Source organism: Rattus norvegicus, chromosome 2 (genome assembly GCF_021556685.1).
Source record: "Rattus norvegicus strain SHRSP/BbbUtx chromosome 2, alternate assembly SHRSP_T2T, whole genome shotgun sequence".
Lineage (NCBI taxonomy): Eukaryota > Metazoa > Chordata > Mammalia > Rodentia > Muridae > Rattus > Rattus norvegicus.
In genome coordinates, this window is record NC_141535.1 from 205,774,648 (window position 1) to 205,784,717 (window position 10,070).

Below are 10,070 nucleotides of genomic sequence, written 5' to 3' on the forward strand. Positions count from 1 at the left end.
TCCATGACAAAACCAAATTTACACAATATCTTTCTACAAATCCAGCCCTAAAAAAGGATAATAGGTGGAAAACTCCAACACAAGGAAGGACACTACACCCTAGAAAAAGCAAGAAAGTAATCTCCTTGCAAAGACACCAATAAAAGAGAGACACAAACATAATTCCACCTCTAAAAACAGGAAGAAACAATCACTATTCCTTAATATCTCTTAACATCAATGGACTCAATTCTCCAATAAAAAGACATAGACTAATAGACTGGATTCATAAAGAGGTCCCAGCATTTTGTTGCATACAGGAAACACACCTCAGGGACAAAGACAAACACTACCTGAGGGCAAAAGGCTAGAAAACAACTTTTCAAGCAAATGGTCCAAAGAAACAATTCTAATATTGAATAAAATCGACTTTCAACCAAAAGTCATCAAAAAATATATGGAAGGACACTTCATATTCATCAAAGGAAACATCCACCAAGATGAACTCTCAACCCTAAATATCTATTCTCCAAATACAAGGGCTCCTACATTCATAAAAGAAACCTTACTAAAGTGCAAAGCACACATTGAACATCACACAGTAATAGTAGATTTCAACACCCCACACTCATCAATGGATAGATCATGGAAATAGAAATTAAACAGAGACATAGACTAACAGAAGTTAGGAACCAAATGGACTTAACAGATATTTATAGAACATTTCATCCTAAAACAAAAGAATATAATGTCTTCTAAGCACCTCATGGTACCTTCTCCAAAACTGACCGTATCATAAGTCACAAAACAGGACTCAACAGACACAAGAAGATTGAAATAATGCATCCTATCAGATCACCATGGACTAAGGCTGGTTTTCAAAACAACATAAATGACAGAAAGCCCACATATACATGGAAGTTGAACAGTGCTCTACTCAATGATAACTTGGTCAATGGAGAAATAAGAAAGAAATTAAAGACTTTTTAGAATTTAATGAAAACGAAGGCACAACATACCCAAACTTTAGAGATACAATGAAATCAGTGCTAAGAGGAAAGCCCATAGCTCTGAGTGACTCAAAAAAGAAATTGGAGAGAGCATACATCAGCAGCTTGACAGCACACCTAAAAGCTCTACAACAAAAAGAAGCAAATATAAGAGGAGTAGAAGGCAGGAAATAATCAAACTCAGAGCTGAAATCAGCCAAGAAGAAACAAAAAGGACTGTACAAAAAATCAACAGAACAAGGAGCTGGTTCTTTGAGAAAATCAACAAGATAGATAAGCCATTTAGCCAGACTAACCAGACAGCACAGAGACAGTATCCAAATTAACAAAATTCAGAAATGAAAAGGGAGATGTAATAACAGAATCTGAAGAATTAAAAAAAAAATCAAATCCTACTAACAAAGCTTATATTCAACAAAACTGGAAAATTTGGAGGAAATGGACAATTTTCTAGACAAATGCCAAAGTTAAATCAAGATCAGGTAAACCATCTAAACAAACCCATAACTCCTAAAGAAATAGAAGCAGTCATTAAAAGTCTCCCAACCAAAAAGAGCCCAGGTCCAGATGGGTATAATGCAGAATTCTATCAGACCTTCATAGAAGACCTCATACCAATACTATCCAAACTATTCCACAAAATTGAAACAGATGGAGCACTACCGAATTCCTTCTATGAAGCCACAATTACAATTATACCTAAACCACACAAAGACCCAACAAAGAAAGAGAACTTCAGACCAATTCCCTTATAAATATCGATGTAAAACTACTCAATAAAATTCTTGCAAACTGAATCCAAGAACACATCAAAACGATCATCCATCATGATCAAATAGGCTTCATCCCAGTGATACAGGGACAATTCAATATGCAGAAATTCATCAATGTAATCCACTATATCAACAAACTCAAAGAAAAAAACCACATGATCATTTCATTAGATGCTGAGAAAGCATATGACAAAATTCAACACCCCTTCATGATAAAAGTCCTGGAAAGAACAGGAAATCAAGGCCCATACCTAAACCTAGTAAAAGCCATATACAGCAAACCAGTAGCTAACATTAAACTAAATGGAGAGAAATTAAGGCAATCCCACTAAAATCAGGGACTAGACAAGGCTGCCCACTTTCTCCCTACTTATTCAATACAGAACTTGAAGTCCTAGACAGAGCCATCAGACAATGAAAGGAGGTCAAGGGGATAAAAATTGGAAAGGAAAAAGTTAAAATATCACTATTTGCAGATATGATAGTATACTTAAGTGACCTGAAAAGTTCCACAAGAGAACTACTAAGCCTGATAAACAACTTCAGCAAAGTGGCTGGGTATAAAATTAAATCAAACAAATCAGTAGCCTTCCTCTACTCAAAGGATAAACAGGTTGAAAAGAAGTTAGGGAAATGACACCCTCCACAGTAATCCCAAATAATGTAAAATACCTCAGTATGACTTTAAACAGGCAAGTGAAAGATCTGTGTGAAAAGAACTTCAAATCTCTGAAGAAAGAGATTGAAGAAGATCTCAGAAGATGGAAAGACCTCCCATGCTCATGGATTAGCAGGATTAATATAGGTAAAATGGCCATTTTGCCAAAAGCAATCTACAGATTCAATGAAATTCCCATCAAAATTCCAACTCAATTCTTCATAGAGTTAGAAAGAGCAATTTGCAAATTCATTTGGAATAACAAAAAACCCAGGATAGTGAAAACTATACTCAACAATAAAAGAACTTCCAGGGGAATCACCATCCCTGAACTCAAGCAGGATTACAGAGCAATAGTGATAAAAACTGTATGGTATTGGCACAGAGACAGGCAGGTAGATCAGTAGAACAGAATTGAAGACCCAGAAATGAACCCACACACCAATGGTCACTTGATTTTTGACAAAGCAGCCAAAACCATCCAATGGAAAAAAGATAGCATTTTCAACAAATGATGCTGGTTCAACTGGAGGTCAGCATGTAGAAGAATGCAGATCAATCCATGCTTATCACCCTGTACAAAGCTTAAGTCCAAGTGGCTCAAGGACCTCCACATCAAACCAGATACACTCAAACTAATAGAAGAAAAAGTGGGGAAGAGTCTCGATCACATGAGCACTGGGGATAATTTCCTGAACAAAACACCAATGGCTTATGCTCTAAGATCAAGAATCGACAAATGGGACCTCATAAAACTGCAAAGCTTCTGTAAGGCAAAGGACACTTCATTAGGACAAAACAGCAACCAACAGATTGGGAAAAGATCTTTACCAACCCTACATCTAATAGAGAGCTAATATCCAAGATATACGAAGAATTCAAGAAGTTAGACTCCAGAGAGCCAAGTAACCCTATTAAAAATGGGGTACAGAGCTAAACAAAGAATTCACAGCTGAGGAATATCAAATGGTTGAAAAGTACCTCAAGAAATGTTCAACATCTTTAGCCATCGGGAAATGCAAATCAAAACAACCCTGAGATTCTACCTCACACCAGTAAGAATGGCTAAGATCAAAAACTCATGTGACAAAAGATGCTGGCAAGGATGTGGAGAAATAAGAACACTCCTCCATTGTTGGTGGGATTGCAAACTGGTACCATTCTGGAAATAAGTCTGGAGGGTCCACAGAAAATTGGACATTCCACTACCTGAGGACCGTTCCTGGGTATATACCCAAAAGACGCTCCGACATCCAACTGACACGTGCTCCACTATGTTCATAGCAGCCTTATTTATAATAGCCAGAAGCTGGAAAGAACCCAGATGTACTTCAACTGAAGAATGGATACAGAAAATGTGGCATGTCTACACAATGAAGTACTACGCAGCTATCAAAAACAATGACTTCATGAAATTCATAGGCAAATGGATTGAACTAGAAAATATCATCCTGAGTGGGGTCATTCAATCACAAAAAAAACCACACATGGTATGCACTCATTGATAAGTGGATATTAGCCCAAAAGCTTGAATTACCCAAGATATAATCCACAGACCACAAGAGGCTCAAGAAAAAGAATGACCTAAGTGCCGGCGCTTCACTCCTTCTTAAAAGGGGGAACAAAAATATCCATAGGAGGGGATATGGAGGCAAAGTTTGGAGCAGAGCCTGAAGGAACGGCTGGCCATTCAGAGCCTGCCCCACATGTGACCCATATATATGTATATATGTATATATATATATATATATATATATATATATATATATATCCACCAAAACTAGATAAGATGGATGAAGTTAAGAAGTGCAGGCTGACAGGAACCAGATATAGAGTCTCCTGAGAGACACAGTCAGAACATGTCAAATACAGAAGCAAATGCTAGCTGCAAACTGAGAACGGGACCCCTGTTGGAGGAATTAGGGAAAAGATTTAAAGAGCTGAAGGGGCTTGCAACCCCATATGTACAACAATGCCAACCAACCAGAGCTTCCAGGGACTAAACCACTACCAAATGACTGTACATGGACTGACCCATGGCTCCAGCTGCATATGTAGCAGAGGATGGCCTTGTTGGTCACCAAATGTCAGATGTCATACAGGTGAGGACGGGTACAGGATAGAACGAGGCCTGTCATTGGATGAGAAGGAAGGATGGGTGGGAGAAAAGTTTGAGAGAAAGGGAAGCGACTGGCATGAGGAGATGGCAGAATAAGCCACTGAGAGAACATGGAGGCTGACCTTAAGATCCCACTCTGTGTGTTTATAGGTTGTTATGAATATTCTTATGGGAGGATGTATATAGGGCTTTACATGTTTAGGTGGGCAATTCTATATTATCAATTGTCCTTTCTTATGGCGATTTGAGTGTGGGAGAGTATGTGGTGGCAGAGACACTGGGCCACCACGGAGTGGGGATATATATTTCTGGCATGGTGAAGGCTGCCTTGGAAACTGAATGGGTAGAGAGATTATTACCAGGCTCAGAGAGAGAGGCCTTCAGCCGTGTGATATGGGATGGAGCAGAGCAGGTGAGACTCTTTGCTGACTGAATTAAGATATCTATCAGATATCTGGGAGCACTGCGGTGCCAGACCTAGTGGGGGTAAAAGACAGCAAATATTTTTTATAATTTTACAACAACAACCAAAGGAAGGAGAAGCCCTTGGTCCTGCCAAGGTTAAAACCCCAGTGTAAGGGGATGTTGGGAGTGGGAAGGGAGGGTGGGTGGGAAGGGGAGGTGGAAGAGGATGGGGGGCTTATATTCGGGGAAACCGGGAAAGGGAATAACATTTGAAATGTAAATTTAAAAAATCCAATAAAAATTATTTTCATTGCTTCATATCTGTAACTTTGCTACTATTAAAAATCGGAAGGTACATATTTGCCATGTGGGAGACCCCTCTGAAAGGGTCTCCCAAAGGTTGAGAGCCGCTGCTCCAAAATCTCAAATTCCAAAAGGCTGTCAGTGAACACAAAAGGAACGTCTGAAGGTTCATCTGACTGGTTCCAAGGCCTGCAGGTTTACTCAGGAAGCTGATCTCACTGTCTGTTCTGCCTTTAGGGACCTTGAGACAAAACAATAGTCTCATACTGTCTGGAAGGCCACTGCATTCCACAGGGAATCAGGGTATCAGGGCAAGCCAGAGGCCTTCTTTCAATTATGCCACTGCTTTGTAACTCCCCACATTGTGTGTTCTACAAATGCCACTTTCTAAGACGTGATAATTAACCAAAAAATACCTGGAACCATTTTCACAGTCGAAGGAACTTAAAGCAGAATTTACACGTAGCTGGTAAGAGCTTGGCTTCTCCCTCAGTTCTCTTCAGTAATAACTACGTGTCCTACCCCACAGCCCCACTCCTCCTATCTCCCCTCCCTTTCCTTTCTCTCTGCCTCCACCGTGTTACGAGGGAAGAAGACAATGCCTGAAATACTGACCTTGCACTGGGACTCAGAGGTTAAGAGCACTTACTGATCTCTGGGTACCCAGGGACACTTTCTAGCATCCACATCGGACTGCTCACATCTGCCTGTAAGTCCAGCTCCAATGGCTAAATTCCCTTTTTTGGCCTTCAAGGGCGTCTACATGCATGTGCAAATACAAAACACACACACACACACACACACACACACACACACACACACACACATACACACACACACACACACACACACACCATGAATAAAAAAAATCTTTAAAAATATTGCCTTGATATCTTCAGAACTCTGACTCAAAAGACGTTTTCTCACTATATTTAGACATTTCGACATATTCAGCTCTATAAGAAATAGAGTCAGGCTGGAGAGATGGCTCAGCGGTTGGAAGCAGTGACTGCTCTTCCAGGGATCCTGGGTTTGGTTCCCAGCAGCCACATGGTGGCTCACAGCCATCTGTCGTGGGATCTGATGCCCATTTCTGGTGGGTGCGGAGACAGCTACAGTGTACTGATATACATGAAATAAAAAAGAAATAAAAAAAGAAATGTACTCATAGAAATTCCTATCTTAACAAAGCTAATCAGAATAGATTATTTTCTCTAACGTTCATAGCCTGGCTCCCTTGAGATTCCTGTTGTTTCTCCACATTGCTGGTCTGTGATATACATTAATTATCAGCATGCATGCCAGACCCTGCACGGGGCTCTTCTTGTGGGAAAGAGTTCCTGTACTTACATGTCCATGTGAGTTCATCCCATAAAGGGGCTGATGCTTGGTTTCCTTTTCTACCTTGACGGGGCCTCCTCGTTCCTTCACAAGTGAAAAGCAAAACTCTGCCTTCTGTGGGCTCTTGATGGCTACTGAGAGCCACGGGATGCGAACGACTGATCCTGAGAGATTACTACAGGGGCAGCCACAAGTCCTCTGGACATCCTGCTGGTTCCAAACTATGGGAACCAGAGATGCACCCTCAAAATCTGTGCTTTACCAAAAAAGGAATCGGGAAAGGAGAAACGGTGCTTACCAAGTTTGTGTTTCTTTTTTTTTTTTTTTAATGATGGTATTACAGGCTCAGCAGTAAGTCTGAGTGCCATGGATTTCCTCCAAATTCTAGAAGAATCCATACAGTCAGATGTGAAGAATGTGAGTAGCTTGAATAGCTTAGGACACAGGGGAACTATAGTGACCCCTGATGTCTTAAACGTCTTTTGTATGGAAAGTCCTCTTTGCTTCTGTAGGTAGATTTGAATGAAAGCCAAGTCGAAGGAAAAGAACTAAAACGTTATTGTGATCGACTTCGCTCCAAACGTGAGTTCCCCACCAGTGCATTCTTGATTGACAGTGAGACACTGAGTCTGATGTAAACTTACCGTGGTAGCAACACGAACAGTTCCGTGAGTCAGACTTCCATCAAGCTAACGGAACTCAGTCTCAATGTGACCAGGAGCAGCTGGGGTAGTTTCTCAGGCACCAGCACACATGTCACAACTATGCATTCAAACATAGTTCTCATGCACGTAAAATAAACTTCTTTTAATTTTTTAGTGATTTTTTAAGAGATTTATTTATTTATTGGTGGGGTTTGGACACATGCATGCCGCAGCCAATATGTACAAGGATATATCAGAGGATGCCCTGGGGCTTGAACTAAAATTGTGACTCTAGGTTACAAACCCCCTTGCCGCTGAGTTACCTTTTAGGCCTTCTTTTTCCTTTTTATTTTTCAGCCAGAATCTCACCAAGTTGTTTAAACTGGCTTTGATTTTGCTCTGTAGCCCGAGAGGGCCTCGGACACGTTGCTTTGAAACAAGGTTTCACGTAGCTCGGCTTGGGATGTCACTGTCTGAGGCTGAGGATGACCTAGAACTTCCAATGCCCGGCTTCTACTTCGGCAATGTTGGAATTACAGTTGTGTATGCAAACACCTTACCATGTGCAGTGACAGGGTCTGGGTCCCGGGCCCCCTGTAAGCTGCACTCCTCCAGTGAACTGCGTCTCTGGCAGGCCTTGACCATTTGATCTTTCTGCTGTAGCCCCTTTGATGGGAGTTACAGCCCTGTGCCATGAAACCCAGCTCAGTTGTTTTTCCTGTATGCGCATAGATGTATGTATGCATCCTCTATATGTGTCCCTGTGTTTGTGGAGCCCAGAACACTGGGTCCGATCCCATTGAACGGGAGTTACAGGAAGTTTCATTCACTTGGAACCAAATTCAGGACCAAACATTCTGAGGGTTTTGTGGGTTTTTTTTTGGGGGGGGGGGTTGTTTCTGTTTTTTTTCCTAAACAGGGTTTCTCTGTGCCTGTGTAGCCCTGATTGTCCAGGAACTCACTCTGTAAAGCAGGCTGGCCTCAAACTCAGAGACCTGCCAGCCGCTGCCTCTCAAGTTCTGGTATTAAAGGCAAGGACCACCACGGCCTAGCAAGACCAAGCATTCTTAACTGTTAGCTCAGCTAAATTCTTTATAATTGTTCCTGTCACAGTATAAAAAATCAGCTAGGAGAGGCCCAGGCAAAGTGCCTGTCACACAATCATAGGCCAGTAGTTCTAGTTCCCAGTGCACACCCAGGTACACAGGGGTGCCTTTTGATAACTATAGTGTTGTAGGGGTTAAAGGAAGACTACAGCTCTAACGCTGAGCTCCAGGCTCAGAGACAGATCCTGTCTGAAAAGACAAGATGGAACGCAATTGAGGAAGATACCAGACCTTGACCTCTGACCTTCAGATGCATAGCAACTCAGATGTATGGATACACACGTGTGTGCTGCACAAACTTGTATGTATACCTCTCTCCCCCTCTCCCCCACTTCCCCATCTAGAGAAGATAATGACATAAAATATCCAGTTAACAGTTTAGCAAATAGTAGTAATAGTAGTAGTAGTAATAGTAGTAGTAGTAATAGTGGTGGTGGGAGTGGGAGTGAGTGTGTGTGCATGTGTGTGTTCTGGTCTATCTCTACTACAAATTACACATGGAGTTCAGAGAACAACTTTTGAGAATCCGTTCTCAGTTCTCTTTACCCTGTTGAGGCAGGGTCTCTCTTGTTTCCCTTCCTGAAGAGCTGGTCCACAAGCCTCGGCACAATTTTCCTATTTCTGACTCTCATCTTGCAGTCTATGAACTGGAATTATATAAAAAAAGTCACCAAGTCCAGTTTTGTGTGTGTGTGTGTGTGTGTGTGTGTGTGTGTGTGTGTGTGTGTGTGTTTTTCAGATATTGAACTCCAGTTTGCACGGCCAGCACTTTCACCCTCCAAATGGTCGTGTTGCTTCTGTAACAAAGTATTTTCGAGATTAAACAACCTAGGAAATTCTCTGAGAGCCTGATACCCTAGCTTATGAGAAAATACTGTGGAAATCTGTGTTTTTCTCAAAGCGCCCTTGACGGGCATCTAGACAAGGAAGAGAAACCAGGGCTCTCTCTGCAGGTGGCCACATGCAGAGCTGCTGAGGCAGAACAGCATGTGAGCTAACCAACCTCTATTTCTGGTATGGCAGAAGCTGGGTGAGCAGAGTCTCCAGGCGTCTGATAGCTCATGTTTTGACAAGTGATTTCTCACAAATATTTTCTTATTTTAGAACATAGCTTTACTGGCGATCTAAATCTGGATTTTTTTTTTAATCTGAGGTTGTCTAGACAGGAGCAAGAGAAATTCTGAAATTAGAAATAAATATTTTCTCTTTTGTACAAAGTAGTAAAGACACTTCACCTTCAAGGAGACAGTGTAGTTTAAGGGGCAGAGCCAGTCATGGGGAAACAAACATCTGACTGATTAGCATTCTTAAAAATCCTCATCATAAAAATAGCAAATGGGGCTGGGGTGCAGCTCAGTCCATAGAGTGCTCACTGAGCAGACAAGAAGTCTGGAGTTCAGTGCCTAGCACCACATAAACCAGGATTGGTGATGCTCTCCGTGAGGCTTGCCCATAATGCTAGCACTAGGGAGTTGCAAACGGAGAATCAGAAGTTCAACGTCATCCTCAGCTATACAGCAAGTTGGAAGCCAGACTGAGACACATAAGACCGTTTCAAAATAAGAAATAAATAATATATAAAAGCAGCAAGTGACATCAATCATGGTAATGCATTCTGTGATCCTAGCACTCGGGAGGGTGAGCCACAAGTGTCCTTTCAGCCATCAACACACAGTAGGGCCTTACCTACACCACAAACAACCAAACACAAAGTCTAACAAATGGAATTAGG

General features: G+C 41.6%; 1 long non-coding RNA gene across 3 annotated transcripts in view; it reads right to left on the bottom strand.

Annotated features, from left to right (window-relative positions):
• The window catches only part of LOC147996499 (uncharacterized), a 64,036-nt gene extending 57,193 nt beyond the window's left edge, over positions 1 to 6,843 (bottom strand). For 2 of the 3 annotated variants that reach the window (XR_015676791.1, XR_015676792.1), the window contains exon 1: positions 6,598 to 6,843. This is a non-coding gene — a long non-coding RNA (uncharacterized LOC147996499). The remainder of the gene's footprint in view (positions 1 to 6,597) is intronic. The other variant, XR_015676790.1, reaches the window with a different exon arrangement.
• Positions 6,844 to 10,070: the final 3,227 nt, after the last annotated feature.